Raw genomic sequence first — 25394 nt, 5'->3', positions numbered from 1 at the left:
AGTAAATTCAGCACGCTGTATTTACTGGTTTTTGCCCTGTTTTCAGCCCCAAATAGTCCCCTAACTGTCCTCTGCCAGTGGGGCACGATTCCCAATGGTCCCGGCATCCGTATGGCTGAAAAACAGTGAATTTACAGCGCATACACAGTGCTGATTTTGCACCTGTACGGTGAGGTTATGACCATCACCAGTGCCTGCTTTGGAGTAGCAGTTAGCTACCCCTGTTCCTGCTCAAGGAGGCTCTTGCCTCAGCACAAAAGCATGAACCCACACAACTGTACATCAGTCAAATGAGTAGCCCTCTTGTGGGGCATCACATAACTGCACGTAGGGAGAGAGAGCAATGTGTAGTGTGCAAGTCATCACTCCTAGCACCACATTGTACATAGAGGGAAAGGAAGCACTCCATAGCTCTTAACCTGTGACAGGTTCTCAATGAAGCATCCCCCAAGCATAAATCGAGCGTCCCCTCTTCTGCCCTTAACCTGTAATGCATCTGTGAACAAATAGATACAAAAAGGGGAAGATTTCCATGGCTGCCAAAACTAGCCCTGTAAACACGCATCTGATGCCTTCCAATGCTGAAAATGAGCTCCTTGGACCTAGGCAAAGTCCTGGGAAGCTCAAAAATGGAGAGAAATGGCTGAAAATCAAAGTTAACAACCTCCAAAACTGCTCCCAAAAGTCAGTTACAGGTTCTCTTCTCCCAAACTTGGTAAATTGACCAAAAAGTGCCACTTGGCACTCATACATGCAATTTCCCCCCATTGGGCTTCCTGCTTAAAAATCTCTCAACTGGTGCATCAATTGACTTTGCAACAAAGTAATAAAATGTTCCCTTGGTCATACCGAAGGTAATGACGCAAACAAATTTCACGGCCCAAAATAGCAGTTCCCTCATTTTTAGGAGATGCTTCCGTCGGGCTCCCGCTGGTCTTCTGACCATCTATCCTCATTGGGACCGCATCCAAAAGTGCAATATGACCCAACTGTCGGATACTTTCTGTTGGTGATCCCACCTTGACTTTATGCCTTTATTGAGTTCACTTCCTAGTATCCACCAACTTGCTAAGTGCGACGGGGGGACCTACATGATCTTGCTCTGAGCCTAGACATCCTCTTACCATACGAATTCCAGTGCCGACCACTTCCTGTCTGCGGGTGAATCTACCGTTCACATTGGCCATACAATGTCCGACCGTTTGCTACTTCAAAAAGAGGGTCTCAAAACAAATAAAATAAACCCCATTGGAAAGAAACCAACAACCAAGGTTAGCAGTTGCCACATCTCTGTCACATACAACCTACACATGAGCTAGGTACGAAGATGACTTTCTATAGAGAGCATCTTCTCCAACTCACAGAAGATGGTTTTGTGATCAGACCAGGATACATGGATACTCATGGATACGATGTGCTATTGATCAGATACGCACATCCTCACATCGGCTAGAGATCGAGACAGGCAGATTTAGAGGAGTACCCGCTAAGTACAAGATTTGTCAGGTGTGCCAAATAGAGCCAAAGACAGAGCTACATTACATATGTAACTGCCCACTATACTATGAGATACAAGGCCGCTTTCGCTATCTATTCAGAGAGGGCTTTGGGCCACTTTCTAGAGTCATGAGATACCAGGATCAGAGATGCCTCGGATTATACTCACTCGAAATTCGCAAACACAGAGAGGACCTCTTGAAGAGGGGCACATAGAGAGATCCAGCGACAGCGAAAGATTACAGATTTCTTTCAGTCACAGACAGAGGAGTTCGAGCAGCCCCCACAACATAACAATATCAGAGGCACCAAAGGCATACTGCTTGATCGGGCGGTAGAGTTGGGGCGGTGTCACGTGACACATCCAACCCTATGTGTCCGTGGACAAACTACTCCTTAACAGGGTTCCCGTCAGTCCAGTCAGTTTAGATTAGAAGTGATCTGGCACTTTTGTGAGTCTATTTGTAGACCGTGCATGCCCAGTCACTTAGTGTAGATGCATATCCTCTGGTTGCACACCGCATAAGCATTTCCATCAGATTCCATCAGAGTCAGTTTGGGGATTTTTCAAGTGACTTTATCCTATTTTTCCCTATTTTTAACATTTTTCACTTATTTATTAAGTGACTTTTGTTGGGAACTCAGTAGGGCAAATTGGGTAAGTTAATATATAAGCAAACCCAAGTTAGCACAATTGGGCAGATGAGCAAAGAGCACAGCAAGCTTCCCCAAGCAACTGGTGCTCCCTCCCTCTCTCAACAAGGACCTCGTCAAGCCGCTTGGTGAGGCCACCCCCTTCATGCCCTAGCGTTTTGGGATCGCCTACCTTCCTTCATGCCCTGGCGTTTCCTTCTCCAACAACCATCGCCCTCAAGCATCACTGCTTGGCGTTTTTCCCCGCGACAACCAATCCCAGCCATTAGCATTTTTGGATCGCTAGCCATCTGCAACTTCAGCGTTTTACCTCAGAAAATTCAGCATTGAAAACGCAGCTTGGACAGTGATTTACAGCAGGTAATTCAGCCCCTAAAATGCAGCTTTGCCTTGCAATTCATCAGCGTTTTCAGCCTACGACAGTGACCCCAAAAACGCAGCCAGATAGAGACAGATCCTCAGCGTTTTTGCCACCGCATGACCCCCCACAAAACCAGTGATTTTCAGCCATAAAAACAGCAGTAATTCAGTCTTTTTCAGCCTCCCAAAGTGGTGCAGATTCTCAGCCAATACCCCTTTGTGGACAGCAGATAGAAGAGCATCGAATTCAGTCTTAAAGTCTTTATCGTCGTCATCGACATAGTCCCCGTTTGCATCAGCCCATGCATCATCATTGTACACCTTTGTGCAATCAAAAGTAGACCACTCTCGCCGACGAGAGTGGAGCCTTTGGAGGAGGGTTTTACAAACTCTCGGGTGTCGTATCTCTCTTCTCTCTTTCTCTTAGTCTCATACACTTGCACGCACAATATCCACTCACTTTGTTCGTGATCATAGCACTCTCCATAAAGACGGAAGGCTCTCTCCTTCCCTAAGAACTAAAAGGAACCTTGAGCAAATATAGATCACTAATCTTGAGAAAATACAACATTCTTTCCGCTACACCTTACATTGGTATCAGAGCTTTGGAAGTGTTCTGTACTACTCAAGGGAAGAACCACAAGAACCACAAGAATTTTTTTGCTTGTTGCGGTCGCACGAACCCAAGTTCGCTTGGGCGTGTCAATTCCTAATCGTGTTTTGTTGAGGAGTGACAGGAATCCCAAGAAAGAAGGGCTTGTCCAGCCTCCCCTTGTGTCTCTTTTCACTCATTGAGAGCGGACCGTGCACTTAGCGGCCGGCCAATCGACGCGAGGTGGGAAAAAGCAACCTTGGTGTGAGCGCAAGGCCGCCAAGGGGTGCGCCCACAGAAAGGAGTAGAACTCAGGTGAAGAGAAGATCCTTCTCCAACGCGATTTGCAAGCGAAAGAAAACCTCAAGAACCTCAAGAACCCAAGATTCTCAAGAATCAAGAACCTCAAGACCCTCAAGAACCCAAGTGCCTTGCGAACTTAAGAACCCAAGATCATAGTGCATGGTCGTCACCCGAAGCGGAATGGATACTTCGCATACAGGTGATGAGTATGAGAGAGGCGACGAAGAATCTTCCCTACCAGGAGATGATTTCTACAACCCTCCCCCTTGGCCATCTACGCCACCAAGTGCACCAAACCCTATGGAAGCAATGGTCAAGCAGATGATGGCCATGATGGATAGACAAGAAGAAAATCGTCTTGCTCAGGACCGTGAGCGCGACGAAAGAAACGCAAAACTTGCCGCACAACAAGAAGACAATCGCCTTGCTTTAGAACGCGAGCGCAACGAACGTAAAGAAAGGAAACAACAAAGGAAGGCGGACGAGGCGGCAAGAAACGCGGCCTTGGAGGCCGATCGTAGGGCTCAAAGATTGGCTTTGGAGACCGAGCGTGAAGCTCAAAGAGAGCTACGCACTCAAGAATTGCTTCGACAAGCGCTAGCCTCGAAAATCGAACCACCCAAAGACCGTGGGAGTTCCTCAAGTGGTGCAAGCCACGATGCGGACTCCAACAACCCAGTCATCGAAAAGTTGACGTTCAGTAAGTATGACGGTAAGATGGATGCTACGGTTATTCATTCTTGGTTGCATCAATTTAATGCTTATTTTGCGACAACTAAGAAAACAGGCAATAACAAAGTTTTGACGACAGCTATATACCTTGCCGGTGATGCCATTAATTGGTACCATGCATGGCAAGAGGCACAGCTAGCCGTGCACCTCGAGGAAGCCGACGGATTCACGTCCCTTTCCTTCAATTGGGTTGATTTCCAAGACAAGCTCAAGGCGCGGTTTATGCCACCTCAGTACCTTGCACGATTGAAGGACGATTGGCGCGCTCTCAAGCAAAACGGTATGCCGGTTATGTCTTTCTCTAATCGTGTTTTGCAGCTAGGCACTCAATTACGCAAATCGGATGCCGAGCGCAAGGAGGCTTTTCTTTACGGATTGGACGAGTATATCAAGTATGATGTCGAGGTACTTGATCCAATCGATCTCAACAAAGCGGTAGCAATTGCTCTCGCCCACGAGATGAAGCACAACAAAGAAAAGCCTAAGGAAAACAAGATTTCTCAAGGAACCCCGCAGAATTCTCACAACACACAAAATGGTAAGAATGGAAAGAATGGTAATTCTTCTAGCCCTTCTTCCTCTAATTCCTCGGAAAAGAACTCTAATAATGAATCTAAGGGTAAAGCTAAAGCACCTGCAAAACCTAAGCTAACCCCTGATGAAAAAGCTTCACAAGGAATTATAGGAGGATACATCACGGCTGAAGAACAAGTGATTTATGCTAAAGAAGGTAGATGTTTTCAATGTCACGTCAAGGGTCACATTAAGAAGGCCTGTCCTAAGACAGTCCCACCTAAAGAACCAAAGACACCCACAGCTACCACAAGCACTGTCACAACACAGCCTGCGTCTTCTCATGACTTTGACACACACATTGATGAATCTCTCATGAAGTGTTATGGTCATGTAAAAGGGCAACGTTTTATCATATTGTTTGATCCAGGCAGTATGCATGATGTGATTAGTCCCCCTCTTGTTGAGAGAGCCCGCCTAGAGGTTAGCCAGAGATCTCCTCTCGAAATTTCTGGCTTCGTTCCTGGTATGGACTCTCTCATCACGAAGGAATGCCTTGATGTGCTATTTACTGTTCAACAAGCTTCTTTTCGTAGAAAATTTTTTGTGTCTCTCTCTCGCAGGATGTGATATGATTCTAGGCATTAAATGGTTTCGTGAACTCAACCCTCTCATTGATTGGAAGGCTAACACTCTCACTTTACATGCCAAAACTGATTCCCCCCTCATCATTCGTGCTGAGGAGGGCTTGCATTCTTTGCCTCTCATTTCGCATGTGCAGGTAAAGTGTGAATTACGACGAGGAGCACAAGCGGCATTCATCTATGCTGCCCCAGTTTCCTAGAGCATTCAGGCTCCAGGTAAGTATTCGGAGTTGTTTACGAAGTTTAAACATCTCTTTTTGCAGGATGATCTTCCACCTCGTCTCCCACCTGAGCGGCCGGAGGACCATCGCATCGAGCCTATGGAGGGAGTGTAGCCTGTCAGTAAGGCTCTCTACCATTTGAACAAGTCACAGGAGGAAGAGTTAGAGCGACAACTCACGGAGTTGGTGGCTAGAGGATTCATACGTCCTAGTGTAAGTCCTTTTGTTGCCCCTATTTTGTTTGTTCGCAAGAAGGATAGTTCGTCTCGTTTGTGTGTTGATTACAGGGCTTTAAACAAGATGACCGTCAAGAACAAGTTTCCGATGCTTCGCATTGAGTATATCCTGGATAGGCTCAATGAGGCAAAGGTTTTCAACAAAGTTGATCTCAAAAGTCGATACCATCAAGTACGGGTATTCAAAGGCGACATTTTCAAGACGGCCTTTCGCACCGAGCGACGGCAATGGGAGTATATTGTTATGTCTTTTGGATTGACAGGAGCCGTGGGTACGTTCAATCGTCTCATGGTAGGTCGTTTCAGCGATATGGTAGGTGTATGTGTGTTCATCTTTTTAGATGATATTCTCATTTTTTCTGCATCGTGGGAGCAACATGAATTAGATGTTGAAAGGGTACTAGCTCGTTTGGATGAGTGTCAGTTGTATATTGTAGCTAAGAAGTCTCAATTTTTTCTTACTGGAGTCACTTATCTGGGTTATATCATTTCTGTAGAAGGCGTCAAGCTAGACCCCGTGAAGGTGGAACAGGTTCGTAATTGCGATTTGCCCAAAACTGCATATGATGTGCGTTCTTTTCTTGGTTTATGTCAAGCATATAGTTCACACATAGAGAATTTTGCACGCATTGCTGCACCTATGACCGATGTTTTGAAAGGGATAAAGACTCGTCGTCAGCGCGTAGACTTGCCCGAAGCAGCCATTGAGACTTTCGCAGCTCTCAAGGTTGCGGTGACAGAAGCACCGTGTCTTATTCTTGCCTCTTGGGATGATCCCTTTGAGGTATGGACGGATGCGAGCAATGTCGCCATAGGCGCTGTGCTCCAGCAGCATGGTCGCCCAGTAGCTTTCCTTAGCCGGAAGCTCAATAGTGCGGAAAAGAATTATTCAGTTTATGATAAAGAACTTTTGTCTGTCATTCACTCTCTTAAGCATTGGAAGCATTTTTTGTATGGTAGAGAGTTTACAGTGCGCACAAATCATCAAGCCCTCAAGTAGCTCCAGTCTATGCCTAATGCACATTGGAGTAATCGCCAAGCGCGGTGGTCACAATTTTTTGAGCAGTTTGGAGGTTTGATTGAGTATATGTGCCCGGAAAAGCTAACCCTGTTGCAGATACGTTGAGTCGCAAAGGACAGATTTTGGCTCTTGAGTCAAGAATCACATTTTCTATACACGGTGAGTCTTTTGACAGCATGAAGAATCAGTATGCAGATTCGGAGTTTGGTAAGTATTGGTCGCAGGCTCTTGCTTCCCAAGGGCCCAGCAACTATCTCATTCGTAATGGATTGTTATTTTTCGTCAGCGTTTATGTGTGTTGCCCTCTCTCAGGCCAACCATATTGCATGATGCACATGATTCTCTCACGGGTGGGCACAGGGGTATGAACACCACATTGGAAAAGATTAAACGATTTTTTTATTGGCCTAAAATGCGAAAAGATGTGTTTAGTTATGTCACACAGTGCACTATATGTCAAAAGTAAAAGCTCCTCGCGGTAAGCCGCAAGGCCTCTTGCTTCCGCTGCCTATTCCCGAGGGACCTTTTCAGGATATCTCTATGGATTTTGTGACTAACTTATCACCAAGTCTGCATTCAAGGAACACTCAATGTTTAACAATTGTTGATCGTTTCAACAAATTCTGCATGTTGATTCCTTACAAGGCCACAGTTACTGCACAAGATGTTGCACGATTGTTCATTAAGCATTGGTACCCCCTCCATTGTTTCAGATAGGGATGTTAAGTTCATGTCCAACTTTTGGCGTGCACTCTTTGAAAATTTTGGCACAAAGTTGAATTTTTCATCCGCTTTTCATCCACAGTCATATAGTCGAACCAAAATTTATAATCAATTGGCTTTTGATGTGTTAAAATCTTATGTTCATGATCAACAGTCTCAATGGGAGCTCTATCTCCCATTGGTTCAGGCTATTCTAAATGATTCCTTTTCTTCTGCTATTGGTCGAACTCCGTATGAGACAGCTTTTGGCCGTCCGTTCCAGTCACTTTTGACTAGATCGGTCAGTCAAATGCCTGATGCCAATGCTGAGAGTCGGTCATTGGATGAGATTTCTGAGAGTGTGAAGCTTCGGCTAAGCAAGGCTCAGGAATCTTATTCTCGACAGGCTAACAAGCATCGTCAGAAGGTCTCGATCAAGGAAGGAGATTGGGTGTATCTACGAATCATGAAACAACGTCTTAAGCAAGTTGAAAAGAAATGTCCTAAGTTGTCTTTTTGTATATATGGTCCATTTCCAGTCATCAAAAAGATTAATGAGGTTTCAATGAAATTGCAGTTGCCTAACTCATGGTCAATGCACAACGTTTTCCATGTTTCTTGGTTGAAAGTGTTTCAGGGAACACCTCCAAAGGACGTTTTGGAAGAAGAAGAACTGGAGATCATCGATGAAGCTGAAGTCATGGAGCCGGAGCAAGTCTTGTTGCATCGGTTTCGCCATGGTTCGAAGAAACAAGTACAACAATATTTTTTGAAGTTCAAAGATCGAGGAACCCACGAAAGCCGTGTGGGTAGACGAAGAGTTCTTCAAGGATTTTATCCAGAGTTGTTGGCAGACTACAAGGAAGCCATGCAACTCGGTACTAGTACCTCACTTTAAAAAGGAGGGGATGTCACGTGACACATCCAACCCTATGTGTCTGTGGACAAGCTACACTATAAGAGGGTTCCCGTCAGTCCAGTCAGTTTAGATTAGAAGTGATATGGCATTTTTGTGAGTCTATTTGTAGACCGTGCATGCCCAGTCACTTAGTGTAGATGCATATCCTTTGGTTGCACACCGCATAAGCATAAGCATTTCCATCAAATTCCATCAGAGTCAGTTTGGGGATTTTTCAAGTGACTTTATCCTATTTTTCCCTATTTTTAACATTTTTCACTTATTTATTAAGTGACTTTTGTTGGGAACTCAGTAGGGCAAATTGGGTAAGTTAATATACAAGCAAACCAAGTTAGCACAATTGGGCAGATGAGCAAAGAGCACAGCAGGCTTCCCCAAGCAACAGGTGCTCCCTCCCTCTCTCAACAAGAACCTCGTCAAGCCACTTACCTTGCTTCATGCCCTGGCGTTTCCTTCTCCAACAACCATCGCCCTCAAGCATCACTGCTTGGCGTTTTTCCCCGCGACAACCAATCCCAGCCATTAGCGTTTTTGGATCACTAGCCATCTGCAACTTCAGCGTTTTACCTCAGCAAATTCAGCATTGAAAACGCAGCTTGGACAGTGATTTACAGCAGGTAATTCAGCCCCTAAAACGCAGCTTTGCCTTGCAATTCATCAGCGTTTTCAGCCTACGACAGTGACCCCAAAAACACAGCCAGATAGAGACAGATCCTCAGCGTTTTTGCCACCGCATGAGCCCCCACAAAACCAGTGATTTTCAGCCATAAAAACAGCAGTAATTCAGTCTTTTTCAGCCTCCCAAAGTGGTGCAGATTCTCAGCCAATACCCCTTTGTGGACAGCAGATAGAAGAGCATCTAATTCAGTCTTAAAGTCTTCATCGTCGTCATCGACATAGTCCCCGTTTGCATCAGCCCATGCATCATCATTGTACACCTTTGTGCAATCAAAAGTAGACCACTCTCGCCGACGAGAGTGGGGCCTTTGGAGGAGGGTTTTACAAACTCTCGGGTGTCGTATCTCTCTTCTCTCTTTCTCTTAGTCTCATACATTTGCACGCACAATATCCACTCACTTTGTTCGTGATCATAGCACTCTCCATAAAGACGGAAGGCTCTCTCCTTCCCTAAGAACTAAAAGGAACCTTGAGCAAATATAGATCACTAATCTTGAGAAAATACAACATTCTTTCCGCTGCACCTTACAGGCGGTCCCGTCGCCCGATGAGGGGGCCCTCTCGATATCGATGCAAATTGCGACAGAGGATCCATACCATACTGGCGCGACATAGGAGCCGTCCGGATACTGATATATAATACTGGCGCGACATAGGAGCCGTCCCGGATACTGATGGATATGTATATAATACCTCGACTGTCAGAGAGCTCCATTGTATTAGCTCACCCTTTGTATTTCCTATTCCCTTTGTATCAGCTTTCACCCCATCCCTACGCACTATTTTCTTTTCAGTTCTTTGTACTTTTTGTACCCAGAGCTGGTATTAGATTCACCACATGTAACCTTTTGGTCTCATAGGTCATTTTGGCCTTTAGAAGACGTTAATATTACATTTCATTTATTACATATCTCTCTCTCTCTCTCTCTTCTCTCTCTCTCTCTCTCTCTCTCTCTCTCTCTCTCTCTCTCACAAAGATGGCTTTCTATAGAGAGCATCTTCTCCACCTCCCGGGGGATGGGTTTGTGATTCGACCTAGCTATATGGACACGCATCTTTCTCATGGTTTGCGTTGTGCCATTGGCCAGATACGCACGTCCTCACATCAGCTCGAGATTGAGACTGGCACATTCAGAGGGACACCAGCAGATAGCAGGATATGCCGCTTATGCCATCTAGAGCCAGAAACAGAGGTACATTACATATGTCATTGCACAGTGTACTATGAGATACGAGGCCGTTTTCATTGTCTATTCAGAGAAGGTTTTGGGCCTCTATCAAGGGTCATGAGTTATGAGGATTAGAGATGTCTTGGGCTATATCTACTTGAGTTACACAGGCATAGAGAAACTTTACTGAGGAGAGCTGAAGAGAGACAACCCCAGAGACAGATCATAGAATTCTTTACACTAGATATTGTACACCCAGAAGAACAGACACAGGAGCAGCCAACAGTGGAGAGGTCTGTCCACACTTGGCATTCTCATAGACCGAGCATTGGAGCTAGGGAGATCTAGACGACCCCGATGGAGAAGAGGAGCTACACAGTTTCGAAGGAGGCTACAGCAAAGGATTCGAGCCATACTTTTTCGTCGTCCAGAGTGCATGATGAGATGGATCTCTACTTCCCTCCCATATTGTCTACACATTGTACTGCTTAGTTCACACATTTTACGCCTTTCACCTTTCACACCAATCAGCTTAGTTTAAGATTCTGCAGTATTTATATTTTGTTATCCTAGTGTAATTTATTGTGTTAATCTGACTTTGTATCAGATACACCGCATTGTAACTTTCTGGTCTCATAGGTCACTTTGGCCTTTTGAAGACGTTAATATAACATTTCATTTCATTTCATCTCTCTCTCTCTCTCTCTCTCTCTCTCTCTCTCTCTCTCTCTCTCTCTCTCTCTCTCTCTCTCTCTCTCTCTCCCCCCCTGCACCCTCGCACCCCCTCCTGCATCCTCGCTCCCTGCCCTGCTGCCCTGCACCCTCGCTCTCCGCCCGCCCTCACCCCCCACCCCCCCCCCCTCTCTGCTCCCGCACCCTGCGCTCTCTCGCTCACCCTGCGGCCCTGCCCCTGTGCCCCTGCTGCCCCCCCCCCCCCCCCCCGCTCCCTCGCTCTCCCCGCAACTTCCCAACCTAGCGTAGAGAGAGAAAGAAGGGGGGAAACTTCCGTAGAGAGAGAAAAGCAGAAAAGCGTAGAGAGAGAAAGAGGATTTTTCAAGCGTAGAGAGAGAGAGAGAGAGGTGAGAAGAGTAGAGAGAGAAAGAGACTTAGCCGCGTAGAGAGAGAAGGGAAAAAAAAGACTTAGCCACGTCGAGAGAGAAAGGACTTAGCCGCGTAGAGAGAGAGAGAGAGAGAAAAAAACAAACCCCTTACCCGCGGGGAGACTTTCTACCTCTCCTGGGTGCGGCCTTCCGACCATGAGGAAGCAGAGTGGCAAAGATGACCCGGTGGAGGATGCCATCCAAAAATGCAAAGAAGACCTAAGCGAGTCCATTAGCAGGATCAACCGCCACCTCCTAGGTACTATCAACATACTCGACGCGTGCGTGGCAGCACAGGAAAACACGATAAATACACTCGAGGATCGCATGAAGGCTCAAGATGAGGAAATCGCACTACTCAAGAAAGAGCTTGCAGAGGTGCGATCGCAGAACGTCCTCGAAGAGGGAGAGCTTCAACCCTCAATAATTGAAGAGCTTAACACGATCAAAGAACAAATGCGGGCCATCAAAGAAGGTGGGGAGCAACAAAAAGAAATGACGACCTCGTGGGTAGATGTCATCACAAAGACCCAACAAAAAGCAAAAAAGGCCAAAAAATGGATCGAGATTGTCAAGAAAGGGAAAGGCAAGGAAATAACCCCCACCCCCACACCAACCATCATCAACTTGACACTAGAAGAGGAGCAAAGGAGACGTGTGAGGGCCTTACACGTAAGAGTATGTGGCCTCAAAGACCAAGCTAATGTGGAGAAAGAGGTGAAAGAACTCATGACTCTGACGGGGGTCAACGAACAGACGCATACGAGGGCCTGGAGAGTGGGCACAAAGAAAAGCGGAAGCAACGGAGAAACCTCGAAGGAAAGGACACTCATTCTCCGCTTCCCATCCATGGAAGCGAAGAAGGATTTCCTGAAGAAGAGACCGACTCTAAAGAAGACTGGCATCTTTCTTGGAGATGACCTCGCCCTCTCGCAAATTGCTCATATGCAAGAAGTAATGCCGGAAATTAGAGCAGCAAGGGAAAAGGGGAAGATTGCTTTTTACAGAGATGGAAAGGTGGTGATATTGGAGCGACGTCCCGCATGACAGTGCAAGACCCATGGGACCACACTAAAGATGGCAACCTGGAATTGTAACGGTTCACTCCGTCTTGATGTAGGGGCCTTTGAGGATAGCTTCACAGGGAGAGACATCATCTTCTACTCAGAGACGCATCAAGCCCCTGGGCAATCCATGCCACAAGTGAGCGGATATAGATGGGAGAGAGCCTGCAGACAAGAGACCAGATTGGAGCATCGAGGACGAGGCTCAGGGGGAGTGGTAGTTTTATTTAGGGAGGAGTTGCAGCCATTGTTATATATAGCACGCAGGGATGAGCATGCTAGGTACATGTGGGTGAGGCACAGGGCAGAGACGAGCAGATACCTCTACATTGCTATCTGTTACTTTCCTCCTAGTACGTCAGTATATGCATCACCTAGGGGACAATCTCCCTTTGCTATTTTGGATAATGACATATGGGAGTTTTCCAAGGATGGTGACATTATCATACTAGGGGATTTCAATGCTAGGACTGCCCACCACCAGACAATATTTTATGATACTTCCGAAGAGATGCTCAGGGAGCTGGACGTCACAGAGATGGGTCTATCCAGACTATCACAAGATGAGGAATACACTGAGTATGGTAGATACTTGATAGATATGGGAACCGCACACAGATTGGCCATTGTGAACGGCCTACAAAGCTTTTCGACAGCTGGAGGTTTTACTTGCTTTCCACACCGACATAGTGCAAGCACAGTGGATTATGTTATGGCCAGCCAGGTCTCATCCCATTCTTTTAGGATTTCATGGTGGGCACTAGGCCAGTTGGAGTAGCAGTTGATCATGCTATCGTGTCTTTCACCCTGACCTTTCAGTTCAGCAAAGCTCCATTAGGTGGGGTCCCCATACACACTCGGTATACCTTCATGAGGGAGACGGATTCTGTATATATGGATGAGATATACAGACAGCTATGCACCCAAGAGGGACGGCCACTAGATGAACTCACTCAGATTTTGACAGAGACGCTCCATGATGCAGCATCAAAGGCATACCCCCACAGTCAGCCTACACGGAGACGATCTGGGAACATGCCCCATAACAATTGGTATGATGAGGAGTGCAAAGAGACGAGGATCAAACTACAGAGGGAAGTGCTCACGGGTATTACCACACATCGACAGTCACGGATTATCTTTCGCCGCCTAGTGCGACGAAAGAAAAGGGCCTATCTATCTCAGCTAGAGCGGGGATCTATATCAGCTATTTATAAGTCGGGACTCAGGCCAAGCATGGAGACTATTCCACGAGCATTCACCACCACCCACGGTCACCTCCACTGAGACATGGGGGGAATATGCCACATCTCTCTACACGGCATCAGGGCAACCACCTCTGCCGGACCCACTAGAGACATGCCCAGAGACATGTTCTTTCTTTACTGCCGAGAGGGTAAGGAAAGCCATTGCCAGGATGAAGACAAGGAGAGCGCATGATCATGATGGTCTGGTAGCAGAGCACTTCATCCATGCCAGGGATATGCTTGCAGAGCTCCTGGCTATGATGTTTAATCGAGCCATGTATGAAGGCTTCCCGGAGACCTCGAGTATGTCTACGATTGTGCCTATTTTCAAGTCAGGAGATCCCATGATTCCCGCGAATTATCGCACCATCATGGTTGGCCACACATTAGCTAGGTTGTATGCATTCGTCCTTGAGCAAGAGCTGAGTAGATGGGCAGAGCGAGAGGGAATAAGAGCACCAGGGCAAGCAGGTTTCAGGAGAGGTTTCTCCACTCTTGACCAGATTCTAACACTCAGAGCTATTATTGAGGAGGGTAGACACCATGGCAAGAGAATCTATTGTAGCTTTGTGGATTTCCGCAAAGCTTTTGACACAATGCCAAGAGCCAGACTTATACACAGACTACAGGACATGGGTGTGCTACAGAGTTGATATGGGGTATTCTGGCTCTATATAGGACAGTGATGGGACGGGTATGCACCACTGAGGAGAATGTCTGACATGGTCCACTCCACTATTGGAGTAAAGCAGGGATGCCCACTATCCCCGACTCTTTTTGGGATGTATGTGGATGAGTTTTCAGACTATGTAGAGCGGCAAGGAGACGGGGGGGCTCAGCTAGCAGGGATATGGATTCCATCGTTACTATATGTTATGATATTGTGCTGATTTCAGACTCCCCAGAGGGGATGCAGCGTCATTTGGATGCTCTGCATACATTTGCTCGTGACAGTGGATTATCGGTAAATCTGGGAAAAACCAAGGTTATGGTGTTCAACACCACACCACAGTGGGTCAGGAGGTCGGCACCCACATTTATGTATGGCCAGGAGACTGTGGAGTACACAGATGCATATACCTGTCTTGGGGTAGTATTCAGTGGACCGGTGTTTTCACTAAGGAGAGCATCAGAGACTAGACTGACAAGAGCATATGCAGCTTTGGGAGGACTGGAGAGGATGTGTTCGCAGGTTCAGTTTCAGGAACCGCGAACAAAGCTATGGCTCTTTGACACTCTAGTGACTCCAGCTATGCTCTATGGAGTTCAAGTATGGGGACCCTCAATAGACCACCATGGGAGATCTGGTAACACAGATGGATGGAGATGTATGGAGAGGCCTCTGGTCTCTATGATCGCTCGGATGATTCGGGCTAAGGCCTCAGTACCACATGAGATTATCCGAGCCGAGCTAGCCGCCCCCCCCCCTCGTGGTGGAGGCACTGACGAGATCAGTTTCCTTTATGCACGGTTTATGGGATCTCCCCAGAGACAGATACGCTCGGCTTGCCCTGGAGTCATCTCGACAACTAGCTCTACAAGGCGATACAGCATGTTGGTATGGACAGACGGCATCATGGTTCCAGTCACATGGTCTCAATATGGATAGATTACCTCCGCTTCCTCCTTGTCTCTCACACGGACAGAGATCACCGGGCTCATACGTCAGGATCTAATTCAGCTAAATACTAGGAGCACATGGATACAGCCGACACAGGAGTTGGGCACGAAGATGGCCTTCTACAGAGAGCATCTTCTCCGACTCACGGAGGACGGCTTTGTGACTAGGCCACCATACATGGATACACACTTATCTCATGGGATAAGATGCGCTATTGGACAGATACGCACATCCTCACATCAGCTCCAGATCGAGACTGGCCGATTCCGAGGGGTGCCGGCAAGAGCCAGGATATGTCACCTATGTAACTTAGAGCCAGAGACAGAACTGCACTACACATGCCACTGTCCGGCATACTATGAGATACGCGGACGCTTCCACTGCTTGTTCAGAGAAGGGTTCGGACCTTTTTCTAGAGTCATGAGATACAAGGATCAGAAGTGTCTCGGATTGTTCCTGCTAGAGCTGCGCAGACTTAGGGAGAGCTTGCTGAGGACATCAAGGGAAAGACAGTCTCAGAGACGAATCACAGAGTTTTTTACTCTTGACCATATCTTGACACTCAGGGCCATCATCGAGGAAGGCAGATCTCATGAGAGACGGATCTATTGTAGCTTTGCGGACTTCCGCAAAGCTTTTGACACAGTACCCAGAGCTAGATTGATGCGCAGATTACAAAAATTGGGAGTACCCACAGAGCTCATTTGGGGGATCATGGCATTGTATAGATCCGTAGTAGGGCATGTACGCACCCGGAGGGACTTTCTACACCGGTTCACTCCACTATTGGGGTGAAGCAGGGCTGCCCGCTCTCTCCTACTCTTTTCGGTATGTATGTGGATGACGTTTCTGACTACATTGACAGCGATGGGGATAAAAGGTGCACAGCTGGTAGGGACATGGATTCCACTTCTGTTATATGCTGATGATATTGTGTTGATCTCCGAATCCCCAGAGGGAATGCAACGTCAACTGGATACTCTGCATAAGTTTACCCACGAAAGTGGTTTGCCTGTCAACCTTGGTAAAACCAAGGTTATGGTGTTTAATACCACCCCACAGTGGATCAAGAGGTCAGCACCTACATTCACATACGGCCAGGAGACTATGGAGTACACAGACGCTTACACTTACCTTGGAGTGGTTTTTAGCGGACCACATTCTCACTCAGAAGAGCAGCAGAGACCAGACTGACTAGAGCCCACGCAACATTGGGTAGATTGAAGAGGATGTGTTCGCACGTTCAGTTTCAGGAGCCCGGACGCAGCTCTAGCTCTTTGACACCTTGGTGGCTTCAGCATTGCTCTATGGGGCTGAGATATGGGGACCTTCTTTGGATCACCACGGTAGGCCGGGTCGCACAGACGGATGGGGGAACATGGAGAAACCCCTCGTCTCTATGATCTCGCGGCTCATTAGAGCCAAGGCATCAGTACCACGGGCCATTATCCGAGCAGAGCTAGCGGCCCCCCCACTAGTGGTGGAGGCGCTCACCAGATCAATCTCCTTCATAAACCGCACATGGGAACTTCCCAGAGACAGATATGCTCGCATGGCACTTGAGTCCTCTCGACAGTTAGCCATACAAGGAGATACAACATGCTGGTATGGGGAGATGACATCATGGTTTCAGGCGCATGGGTTCAGCATAGACAGGCTGCCACCATTCCAGTACTCATTGGATGCACCATCTCTTATTCTTACACGGTCGGAGATCACCAAGCTCATCCGCCAAGACCTGACCCAGCTAGACACCAGGAGGACATGGATACAACCAACACAAGAATTGGGCACGAAGATGGCTTTCTACAGAGACCACCTTCTCCAGCTTACAGAAGATGGTTTTGTGACGAGACCAAGATACATGGATACCCACTTGTCTCATGGGATATGATGTGCTATTGGCCAATTACACACATCGTCTCACCAGCTGCGGATTGAAACTGGGAGATACAGCGGAGTACCAGCAGAGGCCAGGACATGCCCCTTGTGTGACATGGAACCTGAGACAGAGCTGCATTATACATGCCGCTGCCCCGTCTACTACGAGATATGAGGCCGCTTCCATTGCTTGTTCAAAGAGGGATTTGGACCACTCTCAAGAGTAATGGGATACGAAGATTAGAGATGCCTTGGTTTGTTCTTGCTCGAGCTACGCAGACACAGAGAGATCCTGATGAATGGCGAGGCTAGACAGTCTCAAAGACGGATCACAGACTTCTTCAGAGCAGACACGGGACAGCCGCAAGAGCCACTCCCACAGCAGAGCTCCCCCTCGTCTCACACCAGAGGCACACTAATCGATCGAGCGATTGAACTGGGGAAATCCAGGCGCCCACGACTGCGAAGGACTACACAGCACCGACGGAGGCTACGTCAAAAGATTCGGAGCACGCTGGCCAGGCATGCACGACGCCCAGTCACACTACTAACCATGGAGGAAATTGATGAGATTCGCCCACAACCGATGCTAGATTTTTTGTGATTCAGCTATCCCAACAAGCCGCTCATTTTTGCTTAGCTTTTTGCTTAGCTCACATCGACCAATCTAGGACCCCATAGTATATATCTTTGTTTTGTACTGTTGTTAGGTTATTTCGTTACTCTGACTTTGTATCAGATCCACCACCTTGTAACTTTCTGGTCTCATAGGTCACTATGGCCTTTTGAAGACGTTAATATAACATTTCATTTCTTCTCTCTCTCTCTCTCTCTCTCTCTCTCTCTCTCTCTCTCTCTCTCTCTCTCTCTCTCTCTCTCTCTCTCCGTAGGCCAGGTCTCACACTCGTGTTAAGAAAGGCACAAAGAAAACAAGACACAGGTGACTTTCAAAACAAATTTTCCCTAGCGCTCTTGGACTCATCTAGTTGCATGCCAACAAGTTTTCGCATCAAATGCACTTCGTTGACAAGCTCTGTATTCTCATACATCGCCTTTAACTTCTCCTATACATCAAAAGCATTTGTGAGACCTTTCGAATCAATGACCGTCTCATCGGTCATGGCCATTTTTATGTACGTAACTGTAATTGCCTTCCTGTTCAGGCTAACCCATGCTTCGTCGGATATATTTTGTGGCTTTACTTGTTCAAGTGCCCCTTCACAATCCTTAAGAAATAGGATTCCTTGGATCCTGTCTTTACAAAGGTTGAAACCTGTTCCATCGAACCTCCTAATCTCGAAGAGATTCTTCACATCCGAAGAAGATGAGGCCCTAGTTGCACGAATAAGAGGGCTAATACACTGAATTTTTTGGCAAAATGCACAAAAACGGAGTATAACCTCACAGAAGTGTGCACTACAGCTCCAATGGTCACAGGAGCAATTTGGCGCAAAATGGGTGGGTTTAGGCACAAAAAACAATTTCTGAAATTTATGCGCAGGAAATTTCAGAGAGTGAATTTGTGCTCAAAAACAACAATTTTAGTTGTTTTTAGTCTCACAGAAACATACATAAGGCTAATGCACAGCCTTTAGAAGCATGTATGAGCAAAAGCCCCAATTTGTAACATCAAATTGCAGAAGATTGAGCCACAAATGGTCATACATAGCCAAAACTTGTGAAATGTACATAAATTGCATCAATTTGCACTTCCCTCAATGTAGATGCATAAAAAAACACTGACAAAAACCTGCGTAAATCTGAAATTTGCTGAAAACACCTGTTTTGGGACCTGTTTTTTCGGCAATTTCTTTGTTTTCGAGTAGCGGGGACCTAGTAAAGATGTTCCCACACCTTAATTGACCTAATTTCAGCCTGTTTTAGGTCAATTTGACTTGCCGGGAGCCCTCTAGTGTCCGGACGAGTCCTTTGGCAATAAAATTGCAAAATCTCGCGTGAAAGTTGACCTTCTTGGCCGAAAATCAGCGTTTGCAGGTTTGGAAGCAAACCCTAATTTAGCTCTGATACCAGTTGATGAGCGCGCAGCAATGTGTGCAAGTGATAGAGCACAAGGAGATGTGCAGGCCTTGAGGCTTGGAGCAGAGGCAATGTGGCTGAAGAGGTGAAGCGCTAGGGAACGAAATAGCAGAGAGGGAGAGCGCTACACATTTTTGAGGGGAATGAGTAAGTGAGCAAATTGGCTCACATTCCCTTTATTAAAAGTATAGGACCATTTTTAAGTTAGTGGCCAAGTTCAATGTGAACTTGGCCAAAGGTTAGTAACCTTTAAAAATGTACATAAAACGGGTCATTTGGGCCTTTAACCCAACAAAAGCAGATGCGGTGGGCGAACATTTTGTCACAGTTTCACTTCCAGATTGTCCGTGTGCAGGGACAGAAGAATTTGGTGGCAGATGCTTTGTCCCGGAAGCCGTTGGTTCTGGCTATTTCCGCGATACATCATAGGAGCTTCGAGGATATGGTCGATCAGTATGCCACAGATACAAATTTTGCAGATACTTTCACTCGGATACAGAATGGGGAGATAGTAGTGGGATATTCCATTCGGGATGGCTACTTGATGAGGAAAACCATGTTGTGCGTTACACAGCCGTTGAGGAAAAAGGTTATGACCGAATGCCACTGTCCACCTTTTACGGGTCACCCCATCATTACTACCACTTGAAAGGTGTAGAGAGATACTTCTTTTGGCTGAGACTCAATAAGGAGTGGACGATTTTGTACGAAGTTGCTTGGTATGCCAAAAGGTCAAGTTTGACAGGCATAAAGCACAGGGATTGTTACAACCTTTGCCCATACCCCCCCGCCCCTAGGAAAGTATTGCAATGGATTTCATTTTTGATTTTCTGAGAACACAAAGTGGTCACGATGGTATCTGGACTGTTATTGACAGATTTAGCAAGCAAGCTCATTTCATTCCAGTGAAGAAAACAGTCAAGCCGGATCACTTAGCGAGACTGTTTGTGGCCCAAATCTTTAGATTACATGGCATGCTCGAGACGATTGTCTCCGACAGGGACCCTAGATTCATGAGCTTGTTTTGGAAGGCTATTGGGAGAACATTGGCACGCGGTTGTAGTTCTTGTCATCATTCCACCTGCAGACTGACGGGCAATTTGAGATTGCCAATTCAGTGGTACAGATTTATAAGTGTTCCGAGACTCAATAGGAAAAGTATTTATCTTTGGTGGAATCTGCCTACAATAACACGGTACACTCTTCGACGGGGAAGGCGCCATTTGAGATTATTGAAGGTGCTACGAAGGTTCCACCCTTCCTAAGCACGAAAGACAAGATTTTTGAAGTCGATAAGTACACGCGTGACTTGGACACGGCTTTTACCAAGGTCTGCGAGGCTTTGCAGAAATCTCAAGAAAGACAGAAAAAGGTAGCAGATCGCCATCGTCGCGATTTGAAATTGAAGGAGACCGATTGGGTGCTCTTACATTTTGAGAAGGCACACCTGAGAAAGAGAGGGAAAGGAGAGGCTTTTTCCAAAGCTTAGTATGCGATACCAGTGCAATTTTGAAAATTTCCACGTCATCAGTTTTTACGTATGTCTTGCTTTATTTTAATTCTTTATGTCACTTGGGACTCCATCGGACGGGGTCCCCATAAGTTGGTAGGACTTCTTCTTCTGTTACTTGTTTTTCTTAGGGTTTAGGCCCCTCGGTCGACATTTGTAAGTTGGATCCATTCTTTAGGCTTTGATACGTCAGCAGTTTGTGACACTGAAGCTACCCAATACTTCGAGAATTCACAATGCTTTTCATGTGAGTCTCTTGAAGCCTTTTAAAGGCGATGTGCCGGAAGATGGGGAGCCTGATGAGCAACCCGTAGTGGAAGAAAACGAGGAGATCCTTGTTCCAGAACAAATATTGGCACATAAAGACAGAAAGATTAAGGGTCAAGTGATAAGGCGGTTTTTGGTTAAATTCAAGAACTATCCTGCATTGGATGCAAAGTGGATTGAGGAGGAGGACCTAGCAGATACTCCTTAGATTGTGAATCTTTACCTTGAAGCATTTGGGATTACCATAGTCTATTCTAGATGGAACCCTGAACTCAGCTTGGGTAGAATCTGGTGCAGCGGGTATGCACAATTGGGGAGTCGCTCCACTCCTTTGTCAACAGATTGCCTCGATTTTTGATATTAAAGTCACTGATGTCTCGTTGAGTTTCAGGGATACTGTGAGCTAATAGTATTCTGCTGTATGACTTTATGAATTGGAATTCTCTATAATATGATATTGATTTGTTCTTGACTTCTTTAAGTGCAGGAGGAATTGATAGATGAAATGATTGCAACATTTTGGTCTGAATGATCTCGATAGACATGGTTGCAATAAGGATTAGTCAATCGGGCATCTGTGAGGTCGTGAGTGGATCTAGATGCGATTGCTAAATACGTTGCTGATAAATCATGGTCTGAGATACAAATGAAGGTTGAATGTGATTTGTCATGTGATGTCAAGTGATGTGACGGTCGATTGGTACATGTGCTAGATATGTGTTCCTAGTGCGTCGGTACTAACAGTCAGTGTCTCCTAAGACAGTTTATGGCCTCTGTCTGTTTTGCAAGTGTAATCGAGGGCGATTACAATGCTTTCAAGAGGGGGGTATGTCACAAACAGGTGACGTGGCTGCCCGGTACACACACACACACTGCCCGCTGAAATGACGACATGGCATGCCGTACGGAAGCCCGTGAATTGCGACGCTTTTTGCGGCAGCTTTTTGACTTTGCTTTATTCTACGCAATAAGCAAGAGAGAGAGAAATGGATGGGCTCGAGCATTGGGTGTGATTCCTTCGTTTGGGGAAGAAGATGATTTTGTAGTCGGGGGCAACATATGTGGTGTAATGTATGAGGCATGAACCCCCCCCAGATTTCCCCCAAGTCGTGATACATTGGGGCTGTAACATTGACCTGAGAGAGAGAGAGAGAGAGAGAGAGAGAGAGAGAGAGAGAGAGAGAGAGAGAGAGAGAGAGAGAGAGAGCTGTTGTCATATCTTTACATGACTTTGCAACGCCATGTCCTGGAAGCGGTTGTTGCTGCTGCTTGTTCTTTCTTGGTTTCCCTCGTCTTTGGGGTGCCACTTTGCAAGGCTTATGGAGGCTGTGATTGGGCAAGGGGGAACTCTTTTGTGATTTCCTATCGTATGCAGGTCACCTTGTAAGTTTGGAGGGTTGTGGATTGCCGATTGCCACAGCACCCTGATAGTGTGGTCAAAGAATGCAGGAGGCTTACAGTGTGGACACCGTTGCGTTGGTTTGGTTGCTCAGGCTGGCTTATGCTTTTGCTTGGTCATAGAAAGTGATCTGGGGGACTTTCAAGTAATAGATTCCTTTGGGGGGGGGGGGGGGGAAGAGAGAGAGAGAGAGAGAGAGAGAGAGAGAGAGAGAGAGAGAGAGAGAGGTGCATTAATACTTAGCGTTTGTGTTCATCTAATAAATTCATGCTTGTCCGTTTTGCAGTAATGGAATGAGCTGTGGCTGCAGGACAACCGGGCCACTATTTGTAAACAGCCTGGGGTACTGTAATCTACATGTAGGTTGAGGTGAATTCTTGTATCAGTTTTACATCATGATTAGGCTGGGTAGGTGAGGCAATTTTTCTCTCAAGTGCTGAAGAAGTTGATAGGGGCTCTCATATTTTTGTAAAGAGGTATACGGAGGGAAGTGTTGGTTGAAAGAGACACAGGGTTGGTGCAAGAAGCACTTTGACACCTATTGTAGCTAGCCGTTGTATCTATTTACTTTCTTTGAGATGTACATTATCCAAACAATTTTGTATCGGTTAGTTTACTCAGTAATTCATTCTCGCCTCGCAGGACTCCGAACTCTACATCCAGAAGCTATACTTTTCTACCATTTTTTTCTACCATTTTAATGAATGTGATGCAATGGGCTCAGGGAAAATATGTCATCAACTAGTACTTTTGAAGCTATAATTGTTAGATAGGGTAGGATGATCTTTGTTCTCACGAATATTTGCTTGAAGTTAAAAAAGACGTGCAGGTCGAGTGGTTGATTAGTCTAGCATCAATGAACAGAGGGCCTTACAGGTAGCAGAAGACACAGAGCACAATGGCTCTACCTCAGAGACATAACAGAGATCAAAGCCCGACATAATCGAGAGATCGAGGAGGGATTGAAAGATTGAGCAGTGGCTCCTCAGCTCCGCTCATATCCAGACGTACTTGTCAAGACTGTATACCTTAACCCTCATTTATAATGTACACTATATTAGTCGTATTTAATGAGAGGTGGGACAAAGGGATTGGTCTATCCATTCATTATATGCACAAATTTATGCACCACTCAAGCCCGAACATGCAAGGAATAGTCCGTTAGTGAGACCATTCCCTGTAACCGCATGGTGACTGGCAAGAGAGTACACATTTTGTGTGCAGGGATGATGTAAAAGCCCAAATTGCCAAATGTGTAAAGCCTTTATATGTCCGATAAAAGCATTTGCAGTGAAGGCTAAGTTTTAGAGAAAGGGTTTGCATGTGCATGGAAAGGACTGCTTGCACTTTAGCGTACCATTTGTGTCGAAGGGTTGTAGGCAATATTCAGGAAGAGTGTTGTCTCAGCTTCATGTCAAGACTGAAAATGCCAGTTGAGGGCAGAGAAAAACAAAAAATAGAGTGGAAGTGGTAAAATGAAGCTCAGATCTGAGGTGTATTTTCTTACTGGTTGGGTTTTATTGCATGTAGCAACTCGCTAGCATCGTGAACAGGCAAACAAGCCAAGGTTGAAAATGCCATTCCTTGGGATTTTGGCACCTTAAGAGCACTCGGGGATAAGACAAGTACCATTATGTGTCGAAGGGTTGTAGGCAATATTCAGGAAGAGTGTTGTCTCAGCTTCATGTCAAGACTGAAAATGCCAGTTGAAGGCAGAGAAAAACAAAAAATAGAGTGGAAGTGGTAAAATGAAGCTCAGATCTGAGGTGTATTTTCTTAATGGTTAGGTTTTATTGCATGTAGCAACTCGCTAGCATCGTGAACAGGCAAACAAGCCAAGGTTGAAAATGCCATTCCTTGGGATTCCTGCCAAAATCCTTAAGAGCACTCTGGGATAAGACAACTGTGTTATCATGCTCGAAATTGTGTACATCACTTAATTGTATCAATGTGGCACAAGTTCAACTTTCTGGTCAGTGCATTACTGTCAAGGTCCAGATCTCAGCCCTAGAAATCCTAAACTTTACTGATGGTAATACCCACTGTAGTAGCTCAGGTCAATGCCAAGTCAACAGCCGGAAAGCTGCTCCCACTGTGGCTTTCTGCCTTCGCCAATTGCCATGTGGTTGTGATCATTATGAGGAAGGGACACTAGAGGTCCTTTTGCTTTACTTTCTCACGTATGAATAGTCGTTTGCTGTGAGGCTTCATCAATTAAAAGTAGACAAGTGCATGTTTTACTTGTGTTGTACTCCTGAGTAAAATTCATCATAATTGTTTCCAACACATATTCTTGTTGTTCTTGTATTTGAGATTCTCAAGGCTTGTTCCATATTCAATTTCAATATTGTTTTTAATGCTTTGTACTTTGATTAGCTTAGAGAACACACGTGTAACGTCACTTACAAGCGAGCAACCTTGAGGACATACCTTACCAAAGTGCTATTGTTTGTGCATGCTAAATTTCTCTTGAGCCGATGCAAGTAGAACAAAAGGGCGTTTTGATTTTAATGTTGTTATATTTCATCAAGACCAATAGAATAACTCTTTGGCCTACATAAGGCCTTTGTGAAACATGGAATTCTTCAGAGCAATCGCAGATTATTAAATAAGCTTGTCGACCAACACCACATGGGAACTAAATGATAGCTTTCTTCCTGCTTCTTACAAAGAGGGGCACTAACCAAGCATTGTTAATGTAGGCTATAGTGAGACTGTTGACATTGGACAATTGCTTGCCTATTTCCATAAAATGCGGTACTTATGTGTATGTACGCCATAGTGGGAGAGACTTAACAATTGTTTTCCTATTTCTGTTTCTATGAAGAAAGTGCATTTAGTAGTGGGTCAGGTGCGCTCTCTCTCACACTCCACTCTTCTTATATAGGCCATTGTTACTTTTCAGCCTGTTTAGAAAGCTGTTTTGGAGCATAGTGAACCATTAGCCAAGTTTAGAGATGTGTCAAGAAAATCACCCTGTTCAAGTGAGATGTTCCATTAGTGAGACGACCCCGGTCACATCTCAAT

The 25394-nt window shown here is 45.9% G+C and overlaps 1 protein-coding gene across 1 annotated transcript in view; it reads right to left on the bottom strand.

The window, feature by feature from the left end:
• The window catches only part of LOC147433893 (ARM repeat superfamily protein), an 85176-nt gene that overhangs the window by 14687 nt on the left and 45095 nt on the right, over window positions 1-25394 (bottom strand). The window lies entirely within an intron of this gene.

This window comes from Adiantum capillus-veneris, chromosome 19 (assembly GCF_014529385.1).
Source record: "Adiantum capillus-veneris isolate H3 chromosome 19, ASM1452938v2, whole genome shotgun sequence".
Lineage (NCBI taxonomy): Eukaryota > Viridiplantae > Streptophyta > Polypodiopsida > Polypodiales > Pteridaceae > Adiantum > Adiantum capillus-veneris.
Note: the sequence above shows the minus strand (reverse complement) of the source record. Positions and strands in the feature narration are given on the sequence as shown.